The sequence below is a fragment of the Pleurodeles waltl genome, chromosome 12 (assembly GCF_031143425.1).
Source record: "Pleurodeles waltl isolate 20211129_DDA chromosome 12, aPleWal1.hap1.20221129, whole genome shotgun sequence".
Taxonomy (NCBI): domain Eukaryota; kingdom Metazoa; phylum Chordata; class Amphibia; order Caudata; family Salamandridae; genus Pleurodeles; species Pleurodeles waltl.
Genome location: NC_090451.1, coordinates 71,445,963 through 71,458,460, shown reverse-complemented (window position 1 = coordinate 71,458,460; position 12,498 = coordinate 71,445,963). Strand labels below are relative to the sequence as shown.

General features: G+C 44.1%; 1 protein-coding gene across 4 annotated transcripts in view; it reads left to right on the top strand.

Moving 5' to 3' along the window:
- The window catches only part of MBD3 (methyl-CpG binding domain protein 3), a 44,906-nt gene extending 34,779 nt beyond the window's left edge, over nt 1-10,127 (top strand). For all 4 annotated transcript variants that reach the window (XM_069215857.1, XM_069215860.1, XM_069215856.1 and 1 more), the window contains one exon: nt 5,272-10,127. The gene's annotated coding sequence lies outside the window, so the exon portion shown is untranslated. The remainder of the gene's footprint in view (nt 1-5,271) is intronic.
- The last annotated feature ends 2,371 nt before the right edge of the window (nt 10,128-12,498 follow it).

Below are 12,498 nucleotides of genomic sequence, written 5' to 3'. Positions count from 1 at the left end.
AATGCGTAAAGCGTTTGCACAACACACACATACATGTGACGCAATATCCCCACCACAAAGGAAACACAACACCAGATTATATGAAAATACACTGTATTGTACACCACGTAATTATTAGACCAACATCACATAACAGTACTATCCTGCTACCTTAGCAGTTGTCAGAACGTTACACATTAGTTACTCTGCAAACTAGCAGTAGTCACACATAACACACAGGTTACTCAGTATTCTGCAACATAAGCAGTAGTCAGGAAACACGTTATCACATTAGCACACTTGTCATAAGAATATCATAAAACGCCCATAGTAGGAACATTAGAAAACCTATGGCAAGTTAAGCAAACATATTAGCAAGTCATGCCCATAAAAGGAACATGTGCACACATATGTAAACACATCATAGGACAGGCAGGCAATATAACATAATTACAAAGTCTGTAAAAAGAACTTTAAATCAACGTTACATTAGTCCGTTTTAAAGTACCTGAAAAATGATGAAAAGGCACCTCCAGTGCCTAAAACGAATAATGGGGCGGCACTTCCAGTGCCTAAACAACCAATGGGGCCCCCGGCGCTCCTCTGCGCAAAACGGGGGCCTCCTGTGCATATTTGGGCCAAAGAGGGGCGGCACGCACCCTCTCAGCGTTCCTGACGGGCCCCTCCTGGGACCCGTAATCACTGGGGGCCCCCCGGGCCTCCACCGGCCCTCCTGTGGGGGGCCAAGGTCAGGGAAATCCTGAGGATCTGGAGGGGGGCGCCACGCACCCCCTCCACTCTGCGAACAGGCCCCTCTGGGGGCCCGCAAACTCCTGGGGTCTCCCGGGGCCTCCGCTGGCCCTTTCAGAGGGGAGACCCCTTCACAATTGCCCTGGGCCCACGAGGGGGCCCACCAGAAAGCCGGCGGCACGGGCGAGCCTCCGATGAGGCTGCTGCCCCGCCCGCACGCGCCGAGAGAGCCCTCCGGGGCTGGAGCAGGTGAGGGAGAGGCGTCCTCCTCTCCCTCCTGCTCGCACACAACGCCGGCACCCGGTCGGGCCGGCCGGTGCCCCGGGGGCGCTCCTCGGAGCGATCCCTACCCCGGGGGCACCGCTAGGAGCAGGCTTGCTCCTTGTCACGTCCAAGGTGGATTTCTTGTGCCCCGGGGGCACGGAACGGAGCGCGATCCTCGCGCTTTACAGAATTAAGTTCCCCGGGCTGCGGCGGTGATTTTCTTTCACGAAGCGCTTTTCACAGCGCTTCCGAAAATTATGCAGCCTGGGCTGCGGCGGTGATTTCCTCTCAGCAGAAACGCGCTCCAGGAAGCGCAAGGGCACAATTTAAAAGCCAGGGCTGCGGCGGTGATTTCTTTTAGGAAAAGAAAAGCGCTTTCCAAGCGCTATAGTGCATCAGCAGCCCAGCACTTAAAAGAATGCCTGTTTCTCCTCCAGCATCCTGTCAAAGATGTAGAAGATCGTTGCAGGGGTCAGGGGCCACAGCACCCTGCCCCTGGGAACAACTTAACAAGAGGGAGCACAGGGCTGGTGGGCTCAGCTACAGGCCAGCACAAAGGGTGCAGATGGTGGCAGTTCCTCCTAGTGACCAGGCAGGTCACAGGTCAGCACAGCAGCAGCAGTCCATGGCGGTTTCCTGGTGAGTCCATTCATCAGCGTTCTGTGTCCAGTTCCAAGTTCCAAGAATGTTCAAATTGTGGGGAAAATTCCCCTGTACTTATAGTCCATTTTTACAGTGTTTTACAATGCCAGGGAGAGGAGGTTCCAGCCAGTTACAACTGGTTCTGGGAGTGTCCCCTCTCTCCTTTCAGCACAGGCTCCAAACATCAGTGGGGGGTTAACGACCCTACTGTGTGAGGCCAGGGCACAGCCTTTACAAATGTAGGTGTGCCCCGCCTCTCCCTTCTCTCAGCCCAGGAAGACTATTCAGTATGCAGATGCACCTCGGTGACACCTCCACCCTTCCTGTGTACAGGCTGTCTGAAAAGTATGCACAAAGCCCCAACTGTCACTCTGCCCAGACGTGGATTGGAGTCAAGCTGCAAAACACCAGAATCATAAGCACAGATAAATGCGCACTTTCTAGAAGTGACATTTCTGTGATAGTAATAAAAAATACACCCACACCAGTAAGCAGTATTTATTATCACCATCACACCCATACCAAACACGCCTACGCTACCCCTCATAAATCAGACAATACCCTTTACACATAAGGCAGGGCATTTCTAATGCAATCCTATGAGAAGGCAGCACTCACAGCAGTGAGACACCAAGTTAGGCTGTTTGTCACTACCAGGACAGGCCATGCAATATGGCACATGTCCTGCCTTTCTACATACATGGCACCCTGCCCATAGGGCTAGCTAGGGCGTACTTTAGGGGTGACTTACATGTAGTAAAAGGGGAGTTCTGGGCCTGGCAAGTAAATTTAGATGCCAGGTCCCTGTGGCAGAAAACTGCGCACACAGGCCCTGCGCTAGCAGGCCTGAGACAGGTTTGAAAGTCTACTTCAGTGGGTGGCGCAAGCAGCGCTGCAGGCCCACTAGTAGTGTTTAATTTACAGGCCCTGGGTATAGAGATACCACTGTACAAGGGACTTATAGGTAAATTAAATATGCCAATTAGGTATAAGCCAAACATACCAACTTTAGATGGGAGAGCACCTGCACTTTAGCACTGGTCAGCAGTGAAAAAGTGCTCAGAGTCCTAGAGCCAACAGCGAGAGGTCAGAAAAACCAGGAGGAAGGAGGCAAAAAGACTAGGGATGACCATGCGTATGGCCAAAAGTCCAACAGATTTCAATACCTATATGTTGAATAAATTCTTAGTTTTTTTTCTTCCATTGGCATCTCTGCAGCTACGTTTCAAAATATGCCCGTTACATCACCTTTATTCTGCCGACACACGTTTCAGTGCAAAACAGCAGACCCACAATGCACCTTCCACAGGTCACAATATAGGTATTGCCTATATTAAAAGGTATACGGGGGAAGACGAGAAACCACCTAAAATGCTAACAAACACTGTAGGATAATAGTTAAAGGGCTCCCACCAAGTAATCATCCAGTAATGTAGATGCTACGAAATGACTAATTTACTGCCTTTGTGTAACATCACTCCATCAAAATGCTATAACAGTTGTCCCCACGCATATCCCTTAACCATTATGGCTGCTCAGTGTAGGTACCAAAAGTATCCAGCCGGCAAGAGGACTTAAGGTACAAAATTTTAATTTTCCCCTCTGAGCTTTTCCTCACAAAACAAACTGCTTCACTCGGAAATCTTCCAACGCCTGTCAGCCGTTGTGGAGCACTCTGAGCATACATTCTGCTGCGTTGCTAAGCTGACAGATTTTGTCCCCTTGAAAAAAGACTAATGGTCTAATTATGACCCTGGTGGTCCGTTGGCCAGGTTACCGCCGTCTCTGCTGGGAAGGGCTGACGGCAGGGTGTAGGTTGCAATCAGCCAGCCCTGCTGATTACAACCTGGTTCTCCGCCACCCTTTTCATGGCGGTTTCACCACCATGAAAAGGCTGGCTGAGAACAGGTGCAGGGGGCGATAGGGGCTGCCCTGCCTACCTGTGGCATGGGCAGCAGAGGGGTCCCCCTTCCCAGCACCCTCCTTGCATCCACTGTCTACTGTGCAGACAGTGCTCATTACGAGGTGTGCTGGTGCCCCCTTGGGCGGCAACATTGCCATCTGCTCAATTACGTGTTAGCGACAATGCTGCCACTACTTTCCTGTTAGGCTGATGGGCTGAAACATTGGTTTCTGGCCGTTAGCCCAGCGGAAAAGTCATAATGGGTCCGGTGTGGAGTGGCGACCACCCTGTCGGGAGTTTGGCGGACAGGTATTGCCGTCCACCAACCTCGTAATAAGGGCCTAAGTCCCAAAATAAAATCTGTGACTGTTTAAAATCTGTTTCAGTATCCAGCCTGTGCTTCATCTGGGCAAATCTGAAATCATGCCTTGGTACTGGCCTATCGTGACCATTGACTATCATTGGCGTTTTTTGGCTCTAATTTTATTTAAGGTTAAAAACAATTCATACCTTCAGTTACCTTTTATTGAATTTTTGTCATTTTGTTCATTAAATTATACCCTATTTGTATATATCTGAGTGGGTTTATGGTTGTGTTTTTATCTTCTTCACTGTGTTGGTACTTCTAAATGCTTACACATTTTCTTAAGTTAAGCCTGTGCCATAGCTACCAGGGGTTGTGCTCAGGTGTTTTGAAACCCTTTCCTGACCTAACAAGATAGTGACATTATTACTTGCGTTGGACTCCCATCCACCCCAACTAGCAATCAGTTTTCCCACACTGTCTATGCAGAATTGGTTCTCATTAGTCATGTAATGCCCCACACTGGCTTCCTTTGGTTAAATATAGCACATTTATAGCTCCATTCAGTGCACAACGGTATCCATGATACTGGACAACTTTTCCTTCAATATGAACTTTTCGTCCTCTGCCAAACAAGGTTGGTCACTTTAGAGTGTCCTTTTCATCCCTCACTTCAGACAGTCTGGTGCTAACTCTCTTTCCATTGAGGAAACTGAAGCTAAAGCCCCGTGAGAATAAAAATTAATACCCATCTTGAATTTCTGAGTGCCAGAAACCTGGATATCTTACACAGCACTCCCAATACAATAGTTGAATGGTAAATACATTCCTGAGTAAATTGCCTATTTTCCAACATTTGTACTCCAACCTATGCTTAAAAGTAACTAGAGATATGCCACAACATGAGTGAAGCACACTCATTGCCTCCCCGGTAGGTCACACTACCAGCCCCTATCTTGCCCTCAAGGCACACTGAAAGGTTTCACAGCTCCCAGAACACCAGCAGATTGCTTCAACGCCTTGTCAAGGGGGTGATGCACCGCATATAATATATATATATATATATATATATATATATATATATATATATATATATATATATATATAAAAAAAAACATGCTTCAGTACTGAACAGGAAGGAAAAAGGGTTTTGGGGTTGCAGCAGAGCTTGGGCGTCATTCTGTTGGGGTCTAGCCTTGGACCAGAGTGAGCGTAAGACTAAATTGTCTGCGCATTGTTTATCCCACAACTTTCTATGTGAAAAACTGTGTCCAGTGTCTCCGGTGACAGTTCAGAGCCTGTCCCAAAGCACTAACAATATTATACGTGGTCAAATGTGACTATTATCTCTGTGTTTCTTTTTGCTATATTCCTTTTGACCTTGCAGTACAAAGAGTTAATTTTCATTTCTTTCTTTCCCTTTTTACAGGGTTCTTTGTACGTCTGAGTGTTTACATTTTGAGTTTGCCAAACTGGTAAAACACCACAAACATCCAGAGCATCTGTGGGAAATGAATGAATTGGTCAAACAGCCTAATTTGTGAGAGTGCTTATTGCTGAGCAGGCAGCAGAGTCTGCCAGTGACCTCTTTTGAGGTTAAAAAGTACGAAGGAACTGGCCGAGATGTACTTAGGTGTATTTATCTTCTTCAAGATATTAGTACTTTAATGACCTTGTAAAATGTATAAGGAAGATGCCAACGAGGAGACCGACTTCTGTTTTTCTTATCCATTTATTGTGGCCCCCTTCCCGGTCTTCTTTGCAGTCTCTATTGCCACTGTATATTTTAACAATTATTTCCTTTCACCACCATATGGATAGTTGTTGAGACATGTTTTTCAGATTTCTTATGAAATTCTGTTGGTGGGAAAATTGATGTGAAGGTCTATGGTCGTATGGAAATTATTTTACAATGTGAAACTCTAATACCTCAATTTGTCCTTTTTTCCGACGGATTTTTCAGTCTTTTCTATTTTACATGGAGCCTTTCAGATCTTGTATAACAACCCTGCAAACTGACGGCGGGCAGCTGGGATGTGATTCATTGGCACATACGACATGCTTAAGTCTGAAAGAAACCGAGTGAATCTAACTATAACCATTCCGACTTACAAATGGTATATGGCGAAGAATGTTGCTATACAGTACAAATTGAGTTAATTTGCTCGCAGTTTTTTAATTGGTCCTAGGAAAAACGTTGTTTTATTCATCCCTAAAATGTATCGATTTAACTAATGCATGCTTTCCCATTCCCCCCAAAATACTACTGTGAATGAAGTGCACACGGCTAAAGAATAATGTGGTGAAGTGCTGCACCTGAAGATGTTTTTTTTTTTTTTTTTTTGTTTTGGACCTCCGTACAGTATTTGTTCAGTTCTGCTTCTAGGACACTGTTAGTGCACTGAAGCCAATCTATCTAACTAGTCCTGCTGATCTTTCACTTTTTGTTTTGACATATTTCACCTTGGTTTCCTGCTTGTTGATTTTGCAAATGTGTTTAGGGTTTTCATTTTTAAAGTTGTATCCATCTCCTACTTGTGCAGTATATACAAATATACTGGCTTAACTATAGCTTTCAATCTAAACCTACACAAGGTATTTGCTCAACAATGAATTATCTAGACAGTACAACTTTAGGTATGAAGGACACAGCTACCTTTTGGCCTGTTTTCTGCCTACTGCCCCAAGGAGGTTGAGGTAACATATGACGAGGAACCATTTGGGGAAGGGGTAGAACAAAATCTGCTGATTCATCTTAAGGTGTTAAAATGAATTTCCAGCATATGAAATTAATTCCATATGAATTTGCCTTCATTCTAGATTATATTTCTTATCTTGTATGTATGACTGAGAATAAACTTTGTCTGAAGAGCCATTAGGCTTTCAGTATAGAATTTTCTGATGGATACTTCTACCTGCAGATTCTTCACCTCTTGAATACTCGCCCAGGTGCCATACTGGTCCCGTAAACTCTTCTTCATAGCTCTGTCGCAGGGGTAGGAGACACCTTGCTCCATTTTATGCTAGAAGTGACATTCCTGTGAAGTTGCCAACCTCATCAAGCGCCCATACTGTTGTGCCGAAGTTCACTTTTTTTCCTTGCCTTTGACGCAGTTCCAGAGCTCATTTTCTCAAATTTTTTCACTGAAAGTACCACAGCGATGTGCCCTTGTAATTGATGTGGATTTAAACTCGGTCAGGACTGTACGGGACAGATGTCAATTACAGACTTCCATGACAAGTGTGGTGTTTTAAGTTCTGATCTTAACTGCATGTCCTGTGAGCCATGTCAGAGGATGCAACTGAAGGCTATTAATGACGGGAGTCCAAGCTCTTCATGGTCAGGACAAGGGACGGCAGAGGTAGGCAATCAATCTAGTCCTCATTCCTGATCTCTGGCGTCATCAGAGTCAAAAGGAAGCACAGATGCAAGCATTAACAAGATATGTCACTGAGGCTGCCCTCTTCTTTGGAGTGGGATTCCCCCCCCACCCCACCTCCCCCGCTACCCCTTCCAGTGATGACTCCAAAGCAGTAACAGGACTTCCTGGTGCCCGATCCGGCACGGTATCTGAATGCCAAGTTAGAGGTGTTTGTGTCCAATTGTCTGGAGCACCATTGGAATACATGGGACCTGTGTGGATGCCCTATGGGTTCATGTCGGCAGGACTTCCCGCTATTTCCCCTCACCCTCTTTTTGCCTTTTCAAGCAGTGCTGCCGATGTCTCCTTAAACAAACGTCATCCAATCGGGCCTCAATATGGTGGAATTGGTCACCATGTCCATGGGGATGTTTGTTGTTGTTAGACTACATACATGGCTTAGAATCTCTGGATTCTCATCAGTTATTAAAAATCCATATTCTTGGACTTGCCTCTCGAAAGCACAAAATAGTCTAGGGAGAAGGATTATTTAGTCTTGGACATTTTAGGTCAAGTTTGGCTTTTCCCATGATCTGCCGCTCCAAAGGAGCCTGGGTTGTGCTACCTCATCCTCCCCTACCACCCCAGGGAAGCAGCTCTAGTTTTCCTGTGTTGATCCATTTGAGACTGGTGGGAGGGCTGGTTTCACTTTTTCCACAGGCCTGGAAGGCCAGAACTTCAGACCAGTGGATTTTTTAGATCACACAATAAAGGGTATACTGTACCCTTCCAAAAGCTGCCCTTTCCAATCACAAATTTCGCAGAAACACCTCCTCCTGCTACAATAAAAGGTGTTAGCCTTGCTTTTGAAGGGTGCAGTGGACTTAATGCCAGTGTAGGAGATTGATCAAAGGTGCTATTCCTGATGCTTCCTTGTTCTAAAGAACAGGAGACTTCACCTGATCCTGGACCTCAGTGTCTTCAATCTCTCTTCATAAATAGAAGTTGAACATAATGTCCCTTGCACAGGTTCTTTTGGCATGAGAACTTGGAGACTGGATAGTGTCGCTCGACTTACTGGATTCCTTTTTCTTTCTGCATAATGATCCTGCAGACTCATAGGAAGCACCTGTGGTTTAACGTAGGCTTGACGTAATACTTATCAGTGGTCCTTCCTTTTGGTCTAACATCAGCACCTCTGTTCTTCAGATGTTGTGACTGTTGTATCATCCCATCTATGAAAGTAAGGGATACCAAAGTTTTCCTACTTGCAACACTAGCTTCTAAAAGCCAGGACCTCAGAGATGGTGCAGTCACATCTGCGTCAGTGGCATCCCTGCTGCATGTTCTGGGGTTTTCTATCATTGTGCCCAAATCTCACCTGGAGCCTTGTTCATAGGGGCAGTACAAGGGCACCTGGAGTCTTGGTCTCAGTTGAGAAGCTCTGGGACTCTGGTCCTAGTCTCACAAAACATTGAATATGGTTGGTAGGGAATCATCTTGTGGGCTCCCTGAACACAGTGCCGATGACCTAATTTGGGGATGTCATCTTGCCATTCACAAGTGGGTTCTCTGCCGGGAGGTGGTACAGAGTAACTGCGATCAATAGGGCATGCATCACGTAGATATCTTTGCCATTGTTCAAGTATCACATAATGTATTGTTCCATTAATAAAATCAACAATACAAGGAGCAGAAACCAAAACAATATGGAGGAAGATAAAAAGTTGTGATTAAAAAGCTCCAAACCATCGACATTCGGCCATATAAAATGCACATTTTAAAAATGCTTTAAAATCCACGTCAAGACGTATTTCCATGCAGCCAGAGCTAACAACAAGTTTACCTATGAAGCATAAAATGCATATAGTCTTAAATTGCTCCCACAGTTAGTAAAAACCATTGCATGTTCAAGAGAGAACACAGTAAAACTTTGTTTTTAAGATTACCGTAAAAAACAAAAATCTTAAAATCCAAGCCTGGAGGTATAATGTTCCAAACTGGTTTTCTCTTGTTGCACAACAAACTGATTCAGTGTTATTTTCAACCTGCTATGGTTTTGAGAATAGTTTTCCAGATCATTCTGGCTCCAGTGGGAGTTTTTTTTACGAGGAGAGAAATCTGAAGGTAGGTAGAGTATCAACCAGAAATATTTGGCAGTGAAGATGAGTGTCTTTTCCTTTGAGGTTCTATTGTCGAATTGGTGACCTGACTTTCTGTACAGCCCTCTTAATATTTTACTTCGTTTTGATGATCCTACCGCAAAATATGACCAAATGGTAACCAGGCAGGTTTTTGCCATGTGAGCAGCAGTGGCCTCATCTCCTGTTGAGAAAGTGCCCCGTTGGACGTTGGACTCCGTACTTGATGCTTTGGAAATAATGTGTGAACATCAACAGCAAAATTGAAATAGTCAATCTTTCTAAGACATCTTTTTACCAATTGGAATATGTTTGGCGATAAGGGAATGGCTCCATAATAGCTTTTGTGTTATAGTTTTATTGTGTGTGTGTCTAATTATGTTTTTGAGATGTAAATGCTAGTCATTTGCTGTGCATTACTCCACCATCTAGAGGTCGAGTGCATTCATGATGATGTCGAGCGAAAGTACACGATAACCCTGACGCATGACCACCGTCTTAAGATTCTGTTTTCTGCGTTTAGGTTTGGAATTATGATGTTTATTTGTTTTGCGATTTTTGGCTGTAAATATTGTTCATTTTGGGAAGATGTCTTGCTTCTTCTCACTAGGCTTATACAGCATTTTAGTATATGTAACATTTCTTCTTGCAATCTTCATTTGTGAAGGCGGTTACACACACATCATAGTTTTTGATTCTACTCCTCTAAGAAGTGTTCTGTCACCAATGGTTCTTGTCCACGCTATACAAAACACCCTAATAAACGATTGAATAAGCAAGTATTTGCATGGCCTTTGGCGATTTCTTTTCCTTGGAAATAGAGAATCTTTAGGATTGAACGAAGAAGGTTACCTCTTTGACAGTGCCTGAGCTGTTACCGAAAACAAGGACTTTGACCATTGGAGGTCTAGGTCCGAAAGACTGAGAAATTTCAAAGTGTTGTTTTGTCTTTGCATTTCTGATTGTTTGACATTCTTCCATTTCTGTCCTTCAGAGGTGGGTCAGTATGCATACAGTCTGTAAATTGTCCAGTTTGGCAAGATAAAACATGTTGACAACATGTAGAATGTTTATTAATTGTAATGGATATTTTACTATGTCTATACAATCATAAGATCAAATATATTACTTCAAAATTTTACAATCCCGACAATATATAATTATATACATAAATTAAAATAACTTAGTCAAGTCAAAGGCAGCGATATACTCAGTACAAGAGTTTACTGAACTTCCGTATAAACTGGGCATCATTGTTTTGAAACCGTATCTAAATTGATTGTGAATTGTTCAACTGTTGATAAAACTAGACTTAAGGTACTTTTTTTCCTAAGCACAGTGGTTAGGGGCATATACAGACTGTCTGTTCTATTGAATATAACCTCAAAACCACAAAGCTCATGATTTTGTTGGAAGGCATTTACTGTTCCACGAACCTTCAAATTGAGCAGTGGGAATGTGTGTAAAATCTCAAATATTTAGTGTACAGGACATGTCGCTCTGGCATGCATTTTTACAGGTATCAACAATAGAGTACCTAAATTATAGTAAATTAGTTATCGAAGTCACCTGTGTTGTTCCCTCAAGGACTGGCTTATAATAAAGTCTACAGAGTCAAGTGTGACAGACTGGCTAGATACAACAGTGAAGGTAAATTATTGTAAATTATAGCATTGTTGATTGTCATTGGACTCAACACTTACGAGAAGTCGCTTCACAATTGCATCTCTTTATGTATGTAGTATTTCAAAGAATCTTCTTTGGCATTCGCATGCACAATTTAACGGTGCCTCTAAATACCTCACTCTTAAAAACGGTAAAGTAAACTCCAGTCGGATTTTACAATGCAGAGTCAAAGAGCATAGCCCCAAAAAGAGCTTAATTTCGTTCGTATAAAGGTTATTTAGTGCTGTAATTGTTTAATCATGGAAGATCAAAGAAGGGTGTAGAAGAGCTGGAATATATTTATTGTTAAATACCTCAGTAACTTGGAAGCCGTATCTTCTGAAGTACTTTTTAAGCAACTTCTTCAGGGCAGTTTTTATCAAGTGTCAAGGTGGCGGGGGTTGGGTGGGTCGATTACAACTTCGGCAGATGGAAAAGGCCGTCTGCCAAAGTCCAGAAGGTCAGGTTGCCACCAGTATGGCTGCCTTTCCGTGGGCCCCATTAAGAGTTTTCCGCTGGGTGAGCGGTGGAAAATGGCCTACAACATCAATGCCGGCTCATAATAGAGCCGACGGCAATGCTGTAGGGCATAGGGTGCACCAGCACCTGTCATGATGTTCACTGGCTCCAAAGCAGACTGAAAATCGTGACGGGGCTGGCCAGGGGGGGCCCCTACACCCGTCTCCACCAGCAGTTACATGGCAGTACTACTGCAGTGTAACCACCGGCGGAGAAGGGACGTGTAATACCCAGGGCAGTGTTGCATGCCCCGCTGCCCTGGTGGATTAGGACCGCCAGTCTCTCCTGTGCTACTGCCACAGTCGTAATGTGGCTGTTGGACCGCTACATTGGCGGCAGTCCGACTGCCACTGAGACTGCCATGGTCGTAATGACCCCCCGAGTCTTAATTTTTCATCCGTATTTGTTCCTTTACACCAGTAGGAGGTGTGGCCTGACTCCCCAGAGGCCGTGCAGAGCCACGTATTGGTGCCATCCTTTAATGCTGACATCAGTTCCTTTCTTTATCCACCATTCAGAGCAAATCTGCAGCTCCACTTCCCACTTAGTGAGTTACGCCGGCTCCAATTTAGCAAAATCTACAGTGTGCCAAAGGATGCATCGCTTCAAAGACCATATGCATAAACCAGGGATCTTCAACCGTTTCTGTAATATGAGTATCTTATGTTATATGAAAATGCTCCCAAGTTACTAGTATTAGCTACACTGTTAGATTTTTATTATGCAACTATTAGTTTTAAATATATTTTAGAAATTCAGCCATTATTCCCTAACATCAAAGTATGAGTTCTGAAAATTCACTCGTTTTGAATATATGCTTTTCAATTTTGGTATACATATATTAATTCAACCAAGCAAGCTGCTTCTTTAGTTCTCTGGGTTGCATGTAGGATAGCTACGTTCAGGTAGCTGGAGAGCTACCAGTAGTTCACGAGCTACTTATTGGAAAAACCTCCCATCTCTGCAGGA